The sequence below is a fragment of the Meleagris gallopavo genome, chromosome 13 (assembly GCF_000146605.3).
Source record: "Meleagris gallopavo isolate NT-WF06-2002-E0010 breed Aviagen turkey brand Nicholas breeding stock chromosome 13, Turkey_5.1, whole genome shotgun sequence".
Classification (NCBI taxonomy): Eukaryota; Metazoa; Chordata; class Aves; order Galliformes; family Phasianidae; genus Meleagris; species Meleagris gallopavo.
Window position 1 is genome coordinate 18,583,926 of NC_015023.2, and position 12,458 is coordinate 18,596,383.

Sequence of the window (12,458 nt, forward strand, 5' to 3'; positions counted from 1 at the left end):
CACCCTGGGGGTTATTCCCTGAAGAAGCCCACAAATAACTTCTGAACCACAACCAGAATGAGAAAACTGAGGTTGCTTCACGGACAATTCATGAATAGAAAAAAAAAACGAAAGATGAAATTAGCTGAATGAACTACTCATTATGCATTATTCAGCCAGCTGTACTAATTAGTGCCTTAAGGACTGATCCTGTTCCCACTGCAGCCAACTCCAAAACTCCTTTTAATTTCAGTGGGAGCAGGACAGAGCCCTCAGAGAATGGGCATGATGCCTGCTTCCTCTGCAATGCCTCTTGTTTTTCAGTGTTACTTATTGATTCCAATTTTTTTTTTGTGTCTCACATCAGAAGGGCTACTTCTACACTGTGTGATGACCGGTTAATTGCAGGAAAAGAGAATCACCAGCTGACCCACAGCTTGTGCCTCGGAAGGAACCTTTAAAGGCCATCTGGTCCAACTCCCCAGCACTGAACAAGGACACCTGCAGCTCTATCAGATGCCCTGAGCCCCACCTACTTGACCTCCATTGAGCCACTGACCATCACTCGCTGGGCACAATCTCACAACCATTTCCTCATCCACCAAATAATTCTACCCATCAGATCCGTATCTTTCCAATTTGGAGAGAAGGATGTTGTGGGGGATTGTGTCAAAGGCCCCACTGAAGTGATAGATGTCATCAGTGGCTCTTCCCTTGTCCACTGACACAGTTAAGCCACTGTAGAATGAGACTGGCTTGGTTATCCCATATCACCCCCCTCTCTTCCGTGTGTAAAACTTCCAGGAGGATCTGCTCCGTGATCTTTCCAGGCACAGAGGAGAGGCTGACAGATCAGCAGCCCCATATCAGCATTAGCTGGGTTTTACCAAAGCCCACCTCTGTGCCAGCAGACCTTATCTTCCCGTATCTCTGCCAGGGGAGCAGCAGCAGTGGTTGCTGCCAGTGGGTTCCATCGCTGCAGGGGCAGCAGCACAGCTCAGCCTGGAGGAATCTCCCCAGCCCCACTCCTTGGGCTTCTCTCCACAGACTGCCTAAAATGGGTATAAAAGAGCCTTCCAGTGGAATTTATTTCCTTAAGACAATCCTTAAAATAACAAACAACAGAAAACTGGTGACACGCAGTACATCTGTTTGAATAACACGGACCTTCTGTCTGCAACAGAGGAAACTCCAAATAACTCTTTGATTTGTGTTTCCTTTCTTCTCCTTCCTCATCTCCTCCTCCTCACTACTGTATACAAATCTGTTCTGCGAGCTCCAAGCCTCCAATTCCCTCTCCCTGACAAGCTTGTTTGTATGCCATGTGATAGCTATTTAATTTCCTCCCTGCTCCTAACGCAGCTCCTATTTACCCTTCCTTCTGGGACTGCAGCTCTGTTTATGAGATGATGTGGAGAGGTGAGGGCAGCCCTCCTTTAGGTCCTGCACACCAAATTCCTGCCCTCTGACTGTGACCCACAGCAATCCCACTCCAGGGAAGCAATTAGGATCGAGAGCTGTGCTTCAAGTTAGCATACAAAGTCCTTCACTGAGTAAAGATGGCACACACAGCAGAGCCATGGGGTCACTGTATGGCAGCAATGTGCGATGAGAATGGGGTTATGAGGGCCTGCCCCAGCCTTGGCTGCTTCGTTGCTTCCCCAGAAGGATTGGGGCTGTGGAACAGCAGCTGAAGGCCACCTCTGGTTTGTCAGAAATCCATTGAAAGGCACAGCTGTGTCAAGCAGAGACTGTGGGGCACCATTTCCAACGATCCTACAGACATCAACGCCACCCTGATAAGGCAGGACCTTACCAGGTGCTGTGCTTGGTGGCTTTGAACAAAGGAAAGCCACAATCCAAACCGAAATCCAAATCGTTTCCTCATTAAACACATTCCCTTTCAGCACTGAGCCTTTCACTTCGTCACCACATGCGATTCCTCAAAGCCCTCATAGCTAATATCACAACTATAGATCCAGGCTTTATTTATAGCCCCGATCTCCGCAGAGAGCTGTGTGTCTTGTTGCTGTGGAAACCCCGAGTCTAAAAGTAAAAGAATTTTAACGGGATTTTAGAAGCAAGCTGCCCAATTCCAGCAGCAGCCTTTGCTTCCAGAGCTCTGCCTTAAACTTCCCGACAAAACGCATCCCCTGTGCTCAGCAATCCCAAGGGCCAGCAGCCCTCCATGGGTTTCTGTTACTGGGCAGCCCCGGTTTTGCTCTGTCAGCAATGGCACATTGGCCAAACTCAGGACTCTTTGCTGTTTTCTTCTGCTGTCACTGTTTTCCTGGAGCTTTTTGCCAAAGGGAAGCAACACCTTTGCTCAGTTTACATACAACAGCAAACCCAGAGGTTTGGGACTGACATGGATGGTCAGGTCCCCCCTACAGCCTGCACCCTCTCCTAGCAAGGCAGCGTCCGTGTCAGGGCAGTATGTGGGACAGAGCCACAGGAACTGCCATCCCTACAGGGCCCAACTTGCATTCTGAAGCCAAAATCCTGATCCCCAAACCCCAAAGTTCTTCTACTGAGGATGCAGGAATACCATCTATGTGGCCTTTTCCATGCCTCTAAATGGCCAGCAAGACTTCTGCCAAAGGGCTGCACATGGGACTTCAGCTACATGTATCACAAAGCACAGAGCTTTAAAAAAAAATAAAATAAGCAACATATGATCCAAGCACTAATTCAGTTCAGCTCCAGAGCCCACTGGCAAAGATTCAGCTGCCAAGCTTGGAAAAATAACCCCCAAAATGCCACCAAGGGAAGGGCCGGCCACATAACACTGCTAGCACAACAGCACGTGTCTTAAATTCACAACCAAGGCACAAATGTCAGAGCTGATTAGCTCTTGCCTCTCATCTCCATAAGTAAAGCAGCAATTCTGAGCTCGGGGCTGTCGCTCCTTCCCTGTGCAGCCCTGACATTTGCTCAGCTCATGCTGTGGGTCTGCACTGGTGTGAGCTGTATCTTGCCCAGCTGGGAATGATTACTGGGATATTAAATTAAAAATAGAAAGGCAGGCTGGCAGAACAGCAAGTCAGTGACTTGTCTTTTCCATTAGAGGGTGCCAGGAACCTACTGTTGCTGCAGACCCCAGAAATTATGGGAAATGTGACTCTATCCTGTACATTTTGGGACAGGCCAAATCCATATCCAGCCCTCAGGCTGCCCAACCACACCGACCTGACGGTCGCAGTGAAATGCAGGTGGGGAAAGGCTGATGTGGCAGCTGTGATTCGGATCATTGATCTCCAGGAAAGGAGGATTCCAGCCCAGCTGCTGGGAAGTACCAGGGGTCTCTCCTGCATCCCATGTAAAGATGTGCTTTGAAGCAACTCAACCAGGCATGGGCTTTCCACGCTGTCTAGGATTCTGAGTGCTGTTTGAACATCAAGGGAAAATAATCATTAAGAAAAATATAGCATTAAGCACAAAAAGTGGAAACAAAAAAATGAGCGTAGTCTTAGTAGGTGATGCTCCAGGAAAACTGTTGAATGGCTGTCACTGGTTACATTTGGATCGAGTGACTCCCAAACAACTGAGAGAACATGGTCCTTTCCTCTCAACAAAGATGTTGCTAAATTATTAGCACTGACCATAAGGCTGAGCTCCGGGAGCAGGCTGATCTGGTCCTCCTGGTGCATCCCATGCCAAAAATCATGTCTATTTGACACATGATGCAATAGGTCACAGAAGAGCAAGTGAGACAGTCTGGGACGGCAATCCTGCAATAAAAGCACACTTGGCCAAGGGCTGCATTTCACTGAGGCCATCGTCCCGGTCACAGTATTACAAGGATGAGAACCATTTGGCTGGGGCACATGGGGAGCTCTCACTGCTCTCTTCCTGCTGTGCTGATGGCCCCTTCCACACCCCTGCAATGCTCCTATTTCATGGGACTGGAATAGCAGATTGCTGGGCTGCAATTCATAGGAATGGCAACTCGTGGAAATAAGCACACGAGGATAGTGTCATCTTATGCTTAGGGACATCTTCCTTCCCAAGTGATCCCGAAGCATTTTGTGAAGTAAACATAATCCAGGGGTATTTAGGGAGGAGCGTGGTGTGCGTGGCTCAGTGCAGCGTTTTGGGGCAAGAAGGGAAAATCCCCACAGCAGTGGAATGGGAGCATGTGCTGCATAGCAATGGGCAAATCTGGGGCTTGGTCAGAAAAGCAAACGTAAGAAATACTCAAGGTGGAAGTAAACCTGGGCAATACACAGCTGCCTGATCTGCTTTGCAGAGGGCTTTTTGGGACACTAGGACAGGCACAGCAAGAGCGAGATCCCAGTGCAAACCCATCATTCCAGATGGTTCCAATTATTTCCAGATGTGATTTTTCCTGTTTGGGACATGCCCCACTGCTGCCCTCCTTCAATGTTATTGCAGCATTGGAGATTCATGCACAGACGTAGAGGTGAGTCCTGTTGGGACAGAGCACAGCAGGGGGAGCAGATGATGCTTCACTGCATTCAGTGCTAGGTGCGGAGTGATGGGACAGTAAATCCAGAGCTGAAGATTCAAACTGAAGGCTCAGTAGCACTGATAATCAACTGAGTGCCTGCAGCTGATCTTAAAGAAATAACCTGGAGGCTTTCTCTCCAGAGCTAGACTTGAGCCCCTCTGTAACACTACGGAAACATAGCAGTAGCAGCATAGCAGCAAAGTCCCAGGCTGCAGCTGCTGAAAATATGCTCAAATGCAACAGCTATGGGCACAGAAACAAAGGAAAGAACTCACTTGTCTTCAGAAGGTCTCAGATTCACAGGGATCTCCAGCAAGATACCCTCACCTCCCCTGCCAACCCTTAAATGAGGGCTGGGAAGGGGTGGATCCTGGCTCCAGCCCTTCCATCACTCAGGCACATTGCACACACCTGAGCTCCCCTGGGCTGGCCCTGCCTTCCCACCAGGTGCTCCACCACTGCTTCAAGCTGTGACTTAGCATTGCCACTACACCCTTACTTTCAAAATCCAGTCCTCAATGTGCTGCTCAGCTCACTATGGAAGGCGCCTGGTTGGGGCACTGGAGATAAGAAAGAAACTGAAGCTGATATTCATTTGGTGCTATAATTCTGTGAATCCTCAGCTCCACAGCTTTCAGGGAGCTCCCCACCTCCCCTTGTGTCTGCAGTGAGCAAAGCCATGTTTTCCCCCATGCCAGAAGATTTTCCAGTGCCAGTACTGATGGGATGCTGTGTTGGCAGGACCAAGGGGTGCGTTCCATCCATTCCCAACTGAAACATCCTTTTCTGCTCCATCCCTGCTGCCTCCTTTGTACCATGACAGTGATGGCTGGGCTAATCTGATGCTTTCAGATTCTCAAGCCTTCATTTCTGTGTCTCACCGTCCTAGGGCGACGTTCCTTTATCCCTCACCCTTTCATTCCTGGATTATCCCATGTTAGTAGGTGCCATGTAATACTGCTTGTTGTTAACCACTCCGGAGTGCTGCTCACTGATTCCTTAAGCAGATTTTGAAACCCCACGAATCCAGTTTTTTCAGTTTCCTGGAGGTTCATTGTTTTTCACCAAGCATGTAGGACAGTTTTCCACTCCAGCTTTTGGGCAGCAAAGGAGTTCTGTGTGTTCAGGTACTCTAGATACGCTACTCCAGATTGCAAAGTGCTTAAATGCCCCAAAAAATGGGACTTAAAAAAGAAATCTTTTTTTGAAAACCTACACAAATATGGGCTAAATCCCAATGTAGCTGTTTGTCCGCTCAGAAAAAAAATATCCTCACTGTTGCATGACTGTATTTCATAAGAACAGAGTAATGTCAACTCTTTTACATTGCTGTGTCTTCTTGCTTCAATGAAAGACATTTCTTCTTTGTTATGAATTATAAATCTCTATTGCTACAGTCCAAACAATTCTGGGAAACTACTGCCACTGGCTTTCTGAGCACAGTAAAATACACTGTCCTTACAATTTGCAGTGCTCAAAGTGTTTCCAAACATTCATTACTCGCATAGAAATAAGTACACCAGCATCTCCATTAAACTGAAAACATAATCCCATCTGTCTAATCTGGTGCCAAACTACCTCAGAGCTGAGTTGGTTGCTAGGTGTCCACAGTTTAGTTCACGTTGGGCTTTGCTGAGGATGGCAAGTGGCAGAGAGGAGAACCTGTCCCAAAATCAGACAATCTGTGTGCTGACAGATGCTGAAGGGGCAGTGCAGGTTTTGGAGAGCAAAACGTCATGGAATTTATCAGAGCTGCCAGAATTAAAATAAAATTAAAAAAAAAAAAAAAAGACTTTTCGTGTCCATTCTTTCTAGAAAACAGTCCCCAAGCAACAGCAAAAAATTCCCCAAATTGTGTATTTTTTTAATATCTCATGCAGGTCAAAGCCCATCTCAGGACTGGTGGGTATGGTTTTCCCATCAGATTCAGGTTCCCTGGCCTTTCCACAGAGCAGCCAGGGCACAGTGTGGTGATGGAGATGGAAACCAGCATGCTGAATGGCTTCCCAAAGCAGGTTTCTTCTCATCACATTATGTCAGCTGCATTTCCTGACAAAACCAGCAGGAACACACGGGTGACAGATGTCCCGTAATTATCGGCAGTGTTCCCACTCCTTGGTCTCAGACAGAGAATTCAAAGGTTTGAAACAAACGGCTGGGCTTCGTTGGGTTAAGGCTGGCTGCTTTGGTCGTGTTTACGAGCAGCTTTCAGCTACAGAAAATTGGTCAGCCTGGGTTTTGGTCAGCCTGGGTTTTGTGCTGTGCCAAGGTGGACACCAGGCGGAGTACTGGGGTGGAAATCTAAAATAGGGTTTGAATTTGGGGTGGTGCTGTACGGAGCCAGGGGCTGGCCTCAGTGAGCCTCGTGGCTCTCTTCCAATCTGTGAAAATAGGGAGGGATGTGAGTGGCTGGGATGCTGAGTCCCTTTGGGTAGATGCTGCTGCTATGTCACCGATGGCAGAGGTTTGCCCTTTGCCCGCTGGGATGAGGAGGGCAAAGCAAAGGGCTGGGTTTTATAGTGAGCGAGCAGCTCACACACATTTATAGTGATCTGGTAAAATAAAAGAGGAAGTGAGACTTTGAGGTTTGAAGACAAACCACAGTGTCTTCCATTGGGTTCATTTTCAGCTTCCAAGATTGCAGTGCCATCCACTTGCCATCCAAGATGGCAAGAGCCATCTCCGTCCTTCAGCACGGCGTCGCACTCAAATCAGGGATCTGCTCCTGCAAGCAGAACACCAGCACAAGGAGAAGCTGTGGCCACAGTCCCCCCACTCCCCAGCTCTTTCCATGGGTGATGCAGGAGGATATCAGCCCCAGGAAGAACACATCTGACACCCAGGGGGAAGGCATCGCGCCGCGCTCCGTGCTGCCGGCACTCAGGTTCTCTCCTCCCGTGTGCTCATTGATCAGGATCAGCTTCTTTGCTGCTGTTTTTGTGCCTCTTGATTTCCACACGGAAACTGGCTCTATTTTTACCCGGCTAAAGCTGATTAGATTTGCAGTAATTGGCAGGATGAACAGCCACATACTGTATGCAGCAGGTTAATGCGATACATTCGGTGACCAGTAAATGCACTCAGGCCATGGCCAGCACAAAGAAGACAATCGAGGTAATTTATTGCCCACATGCCTGTAACATGCCCATTAGCCATCTCTGTCCTTCCTCCCTCTGCAAACCAATTTCCCCTGTGAGACAGTGAGCACTGTTATTGCAGGACGCAAAACCTTCCGTCATTTTCTCCTAAGCTCTTTGCGGGCTGGTATTAAACCCAAGGACACTCAGGAGTTTCTCTTTCTGGTTCACCCAGGTCTTGACTTTTGTTGACCTGCGAGAGATTATTAGCACTGAAGCAGCCACATATTAAAAAAGAAAAATGCTACTTACAACTCGAAGGCTGACCTCCTTCAAGTAACGTAATTTCCAACAGTTTCAATCACTTTCATCAGCTGCAATCTACCGGAAGATTAGCAGCAGTCCTGCTTGCTGCAACATCATTCTGGTCTTTAATTGGTTCGGGGGTAATTTAGCAGCTAGAGACCAAGCAGATAGGAGAAAACTTGGGGATAACATCAAGTGACGGTTTACTCCTGGAGTTCAATTAACAGGAGGAGGAAATGAGCAGGAAGCAAAAATGAAAATCAAGCAGATATCCAAGGCTGTGTCTTCCAGCCCAGTGGAAATGGGGGCACTGCTCGGTGTCGGCAAGGAGCCATCCGTGTGACCACCAATATTCCAATCATCAGCAAGCTGAAAGTATTGCACCAGTACAGCTGTCTCTCCCTGACAAACCTGTAACTCCTCAGTGAGTTCACCACCATTGTTTTTCCCCGAGCTGCTGTTCACCATTCACTGCATTACCCTCCGTTCATTCTTGACCCATCAGGTTGGGTGTTGGGTCACATCACTCGTCAGGGATCCCTCCCACGATAAAAGCCTCGGGATCTTTGGTGCCCATTCTGACACCATCCTTGGTGGGCGCAGTGCTGACCTTCTCCCACCACTGCTGCTGCTCTTGGTGACTGTTCCAAGACCTGCTGAAAATCCCCACTCATTCTCCAGACAGCTCTTCTTGGCCACCTCCCATACAGCTCACGCAGGTTATTCAGATCCACAGGTTCACAGATCTCATCACGCCTCCTCTGCGCCCTCGGAAGGCGATTTGTCAGCACCCTGTCTTTTCTCAACCAGACACCGGGAGGAAACTTGCACTGAGCATTTCTACATCACTGATAAATCCCCCATTTCTGTAGTATTGGCCCAACATTAATGTGAGATTCTTGAAAATCTTGGAAATTTTCCTTCTGCCTTTAATTTCCCCCTGCATCTGAGGTCTATTAATTACTAACAGTTTCCCTTTCCTTCTTTCTCTCTGTTTATATTTTATGTGTTGGTCTTGGCGGCTCTTTCACTTCCTTTCCAAGCCATGCTGTGTTTCCTAACAAAGATTTCTGTCTGCATTACTGCTTTGGGGGTTAAATATTCTTAAGGGCTTCTCCCTTTCCAGCACATTTTTCATCTGAATTCTTTCCCCAAATTGATTTGACTTGTAATTATTTTCTGCTTTGTGAAACAGGACCTTTTAAAGTGCCAACTATATATGTATATATATGTGTGTGTGTGTGTGTGTGTGTGTGTGTATAAAACTGCTTTGAAGCTTTACTTCATTTGCACATAACAGATGTAATCAAGCCATGATTGCTCATGCCTAGTTCAGGGAGAAATCCATCTTCACCTGTCAGGACGAGGTACAATGGGGAATTCCCTCACGTTGAGGCAATATTTTGTCATTAGGAAATTCTTTTATTTCTTTTTTTTTTCCAGAAATTCTGAGGGCATTTTAATTTGGCAGCTTAAGACCCTCAGTGTGCATCGCTCAGCCCCTGGTGGTCACAGGGACTTTATTACATATCATGGATGTGACTGCTGAAAGAAGCAGGTGGTGCTGAGTCTCTGCAGCAGCACGGTGGTCTGTTGGAGATCTCGTGTTTTATTTGCTCGGATGTTCACCCAGAAACACTCTACAAATGTTTTTCTCTGTGTTACCAATGAGTTGAAGCCACTTTGGGTGCTGCTTCTGGGTCTGGCATGGAGCATCTCTCCCAGCTCACAGGATGGCAAGGCATGGAGATATCCTCGGAGATCTTCACATCCTTCCATTTCCCAACTGATTTTTGAAATTGAATTGATTTCCAGTGAATGTGAACCATTTCCTTCGTTCCTCCCCTACGTGTTATCAGGCTGCCATGCTCACAGCTTGGCCCCTATGAGTTTTCCCTTTGAGGAGGTCAGCTCAGCTCCACGGCTGGACACATCCAGGCTCAGTGGGGATGGCAGTGATGGGTTGGGGTTGGACTCGATGATCTTAGTGGTCTTTTCCAATCATAATGATTCTACAACTATGAGAGCACAAACCTGCTGAGATGGCATTCCTGAGAAGGCTGAGTCTCGCTGATGTTCTGTATTTGATTTCTGAGCCAAAATGCTTTTCCTTCATTGCAGGACCGAGCTGATCCCGAGCTCCTCCCAGAGCTACACCTTCCCACCAGCATCTTGTCTGCAGGAGCTGCAGCTGCTAATTTCATTCTCTGCATTTTTCATCCTTCCCAATGCCCATTTTCTCTTCTCCCTCCTCTACGCTCTGTTCCTTGATCTGACGGGTTCTTACCATTACCATAAGCTGATTTGCTTTTTATTATATTTTTTTCCAACTTTATTCTTTTATTCCAAACATCGAATCACTCTCCTCGTGCGCAAATGCACTCGGTTATTTAAAAAAGCTTGGCAGTTCTACTTAATGCTGTCTGTGCCCTTCGGGGAAATGTCTGCAAAGTTCAGCAGAGGTGCTGGAGGATTCCTTCTGCAGCCTGGCCTCTTGAATTTCCTCTCAGCAGCAACCAGGAGATACTAACTGGTCTGGAAAGGAGTTCCCAGGGCTGGAAAACTGTGGATAATGGAGTGGGGATGCATTGGCACAGGCTGCCCATGCAAGTGATGGAGTCACCGTCCCTGGAGGTGTTCCAGAGCCATGGAGATATGGCACTGCAGGACGTGGTCAGTGGGATGGTGGGATGGGGTGGGGTTGGTGATCATAGAGGTATTTTCCAACCTTGATGATTCTGTGACGCTATAGTTTTACGATTCTAAACCCTGGCCTTTGGGTAAAGTCTGGGAAAAACAGATTTATTTGGGGTGTAGGAAGGGTTGGAGGCAGCAGCATGGCTGTGTTGCACTTGGCCTCCCCCACCATGATGGCCCCAGCATTCCCAATCACCCAACCAGACATCCCCACACTTGACTGCCATTGGCCATTGCTTAAGCATCCCGCAGCTCATCACAAATTCTTTGATAACAACCACATCCCTCCCCAGCCAACTCCCCCTCCAGCCATAGGGCAGTGGGACGCACGACAGGCACACTGCAAAACCAGAACCCACTCACGGACAGAAAAAGATGCGACACGTGGCTGTATTTTTAGCATAGAAACTGCCCACGCTTCAGACACAGATGTGCTGTTCCTAAATTAAGGCTTGTTTTAGAATCACAGAATCACTAAGGTTGGAAAAGACCTCAAAGGCCATCAAGTCCAACCCCAACTCATCCCACCGTGCCCATTTGGTGCCACATCTTCATGGTTCTGGAGCACCTTCAGGGATGGTGACTTCACCACCTCCCTGTGCACTTTGAGTGCCTGACTGCTGTTTGGGAGAAGAAATTATTCCTAATATCCAACTTGGATAAAAGCCAGGAACCATTCTGGTAGACCTGCAGTACCCTAGAAGCCAATCTTGTATTTAAACACTTTATTGGTAGTGTTTTCTTTGGAAAGTTTGGAGGTTTCCACTCAAAGGCTTTCTCTTTCGTGAAAAAAAAAAGGGGGGGGAGTTGGCAGTTGCCAAAATCTGCAGTACCTGAAGTGTGGGATTTTGGGGGGGAAGAAAGCATAAAGAGTGCAGTTATCACATTGAGGACTCAGTGTGGTTTGAAAATACATTTTCCACTGAAAAAAAGCTTAAGTGGGAGAGTTCCCACCCACTCTGGTTGCTTCTCTTCCCTCCAGCTCCTGCGAGGAGGAAGACTTCCTCCAGGTGAGGGTGGTTTTGTACACTAGAAAATGCACTGAGAGAGAAGGAGAGGGGGGAGCACAGCCCCAAAGCTCCCATTGGGTGGGCATGGAGGCAGGAGGGACTCAGGGGGACACAGCTGGGATGCTGGGACTGAAATCCCATGGTTGGAAGGGACTGGGAGAAGGGTGGAACTGCAGAGCTGAATGATCACGAAGGTTGGAAAAGAGCTCTGTGATCATCTAATCCAACCACCACGTTGTGTTTGGTAGTATGAGAGGGAACGGCCTCACGTTGTGCCAGGGGAAGGCCAGGTGGGATATTAGGAGCAATTTCTTCTCCTGAAGAGTGGTGATGCATTGGCACAGGGAAAGGTGGGGTCACCATCCCTAGGGGTGCTCCAGAACCGAGGGGATGTGGCACTGTGGGACGTGGTGGGATGGGTTGGGGTTGGACCTGAAGATCTTGGGGGGTCTTTTCCAACCTGAGGGATTCTGTGATTCTGTTTTCACACAGCTCCCAGATTTTACTCTATGAGCACCTTTCTCATTATTCTTCTCAACAGAGCTCCCCTCCGACCCTCATTCACTTGCGTGTGAAAGCAAACGCAGCGGGCACACGGATGCTGCCAACACCTGGCACATGCATTGCAGGATGGGGACACTGCGTGCTCCTGGGTGATCCCACATCTCCCACCATCCTGTAAACCCCCCTCCCCCTCCGGACCCGGCAGCCCAGGCCCTGCACACCGTCCTGAGCGCCCCGGGATGCCGAAGGGAGGGGACGCAGCCCGGAGCGATGCGAATCAATAAGCGGGGTTGCGGCGTGCCGGATCCCAAACGGAAGGAGCGGGGAGGGATAGAGAGATAAATCCAACCCCGGCAGCATCCTTCTGGAGGGAGGGAGGGAGAAAGGGAGGAAGGGAGGGAAGAAGGGAGGGAG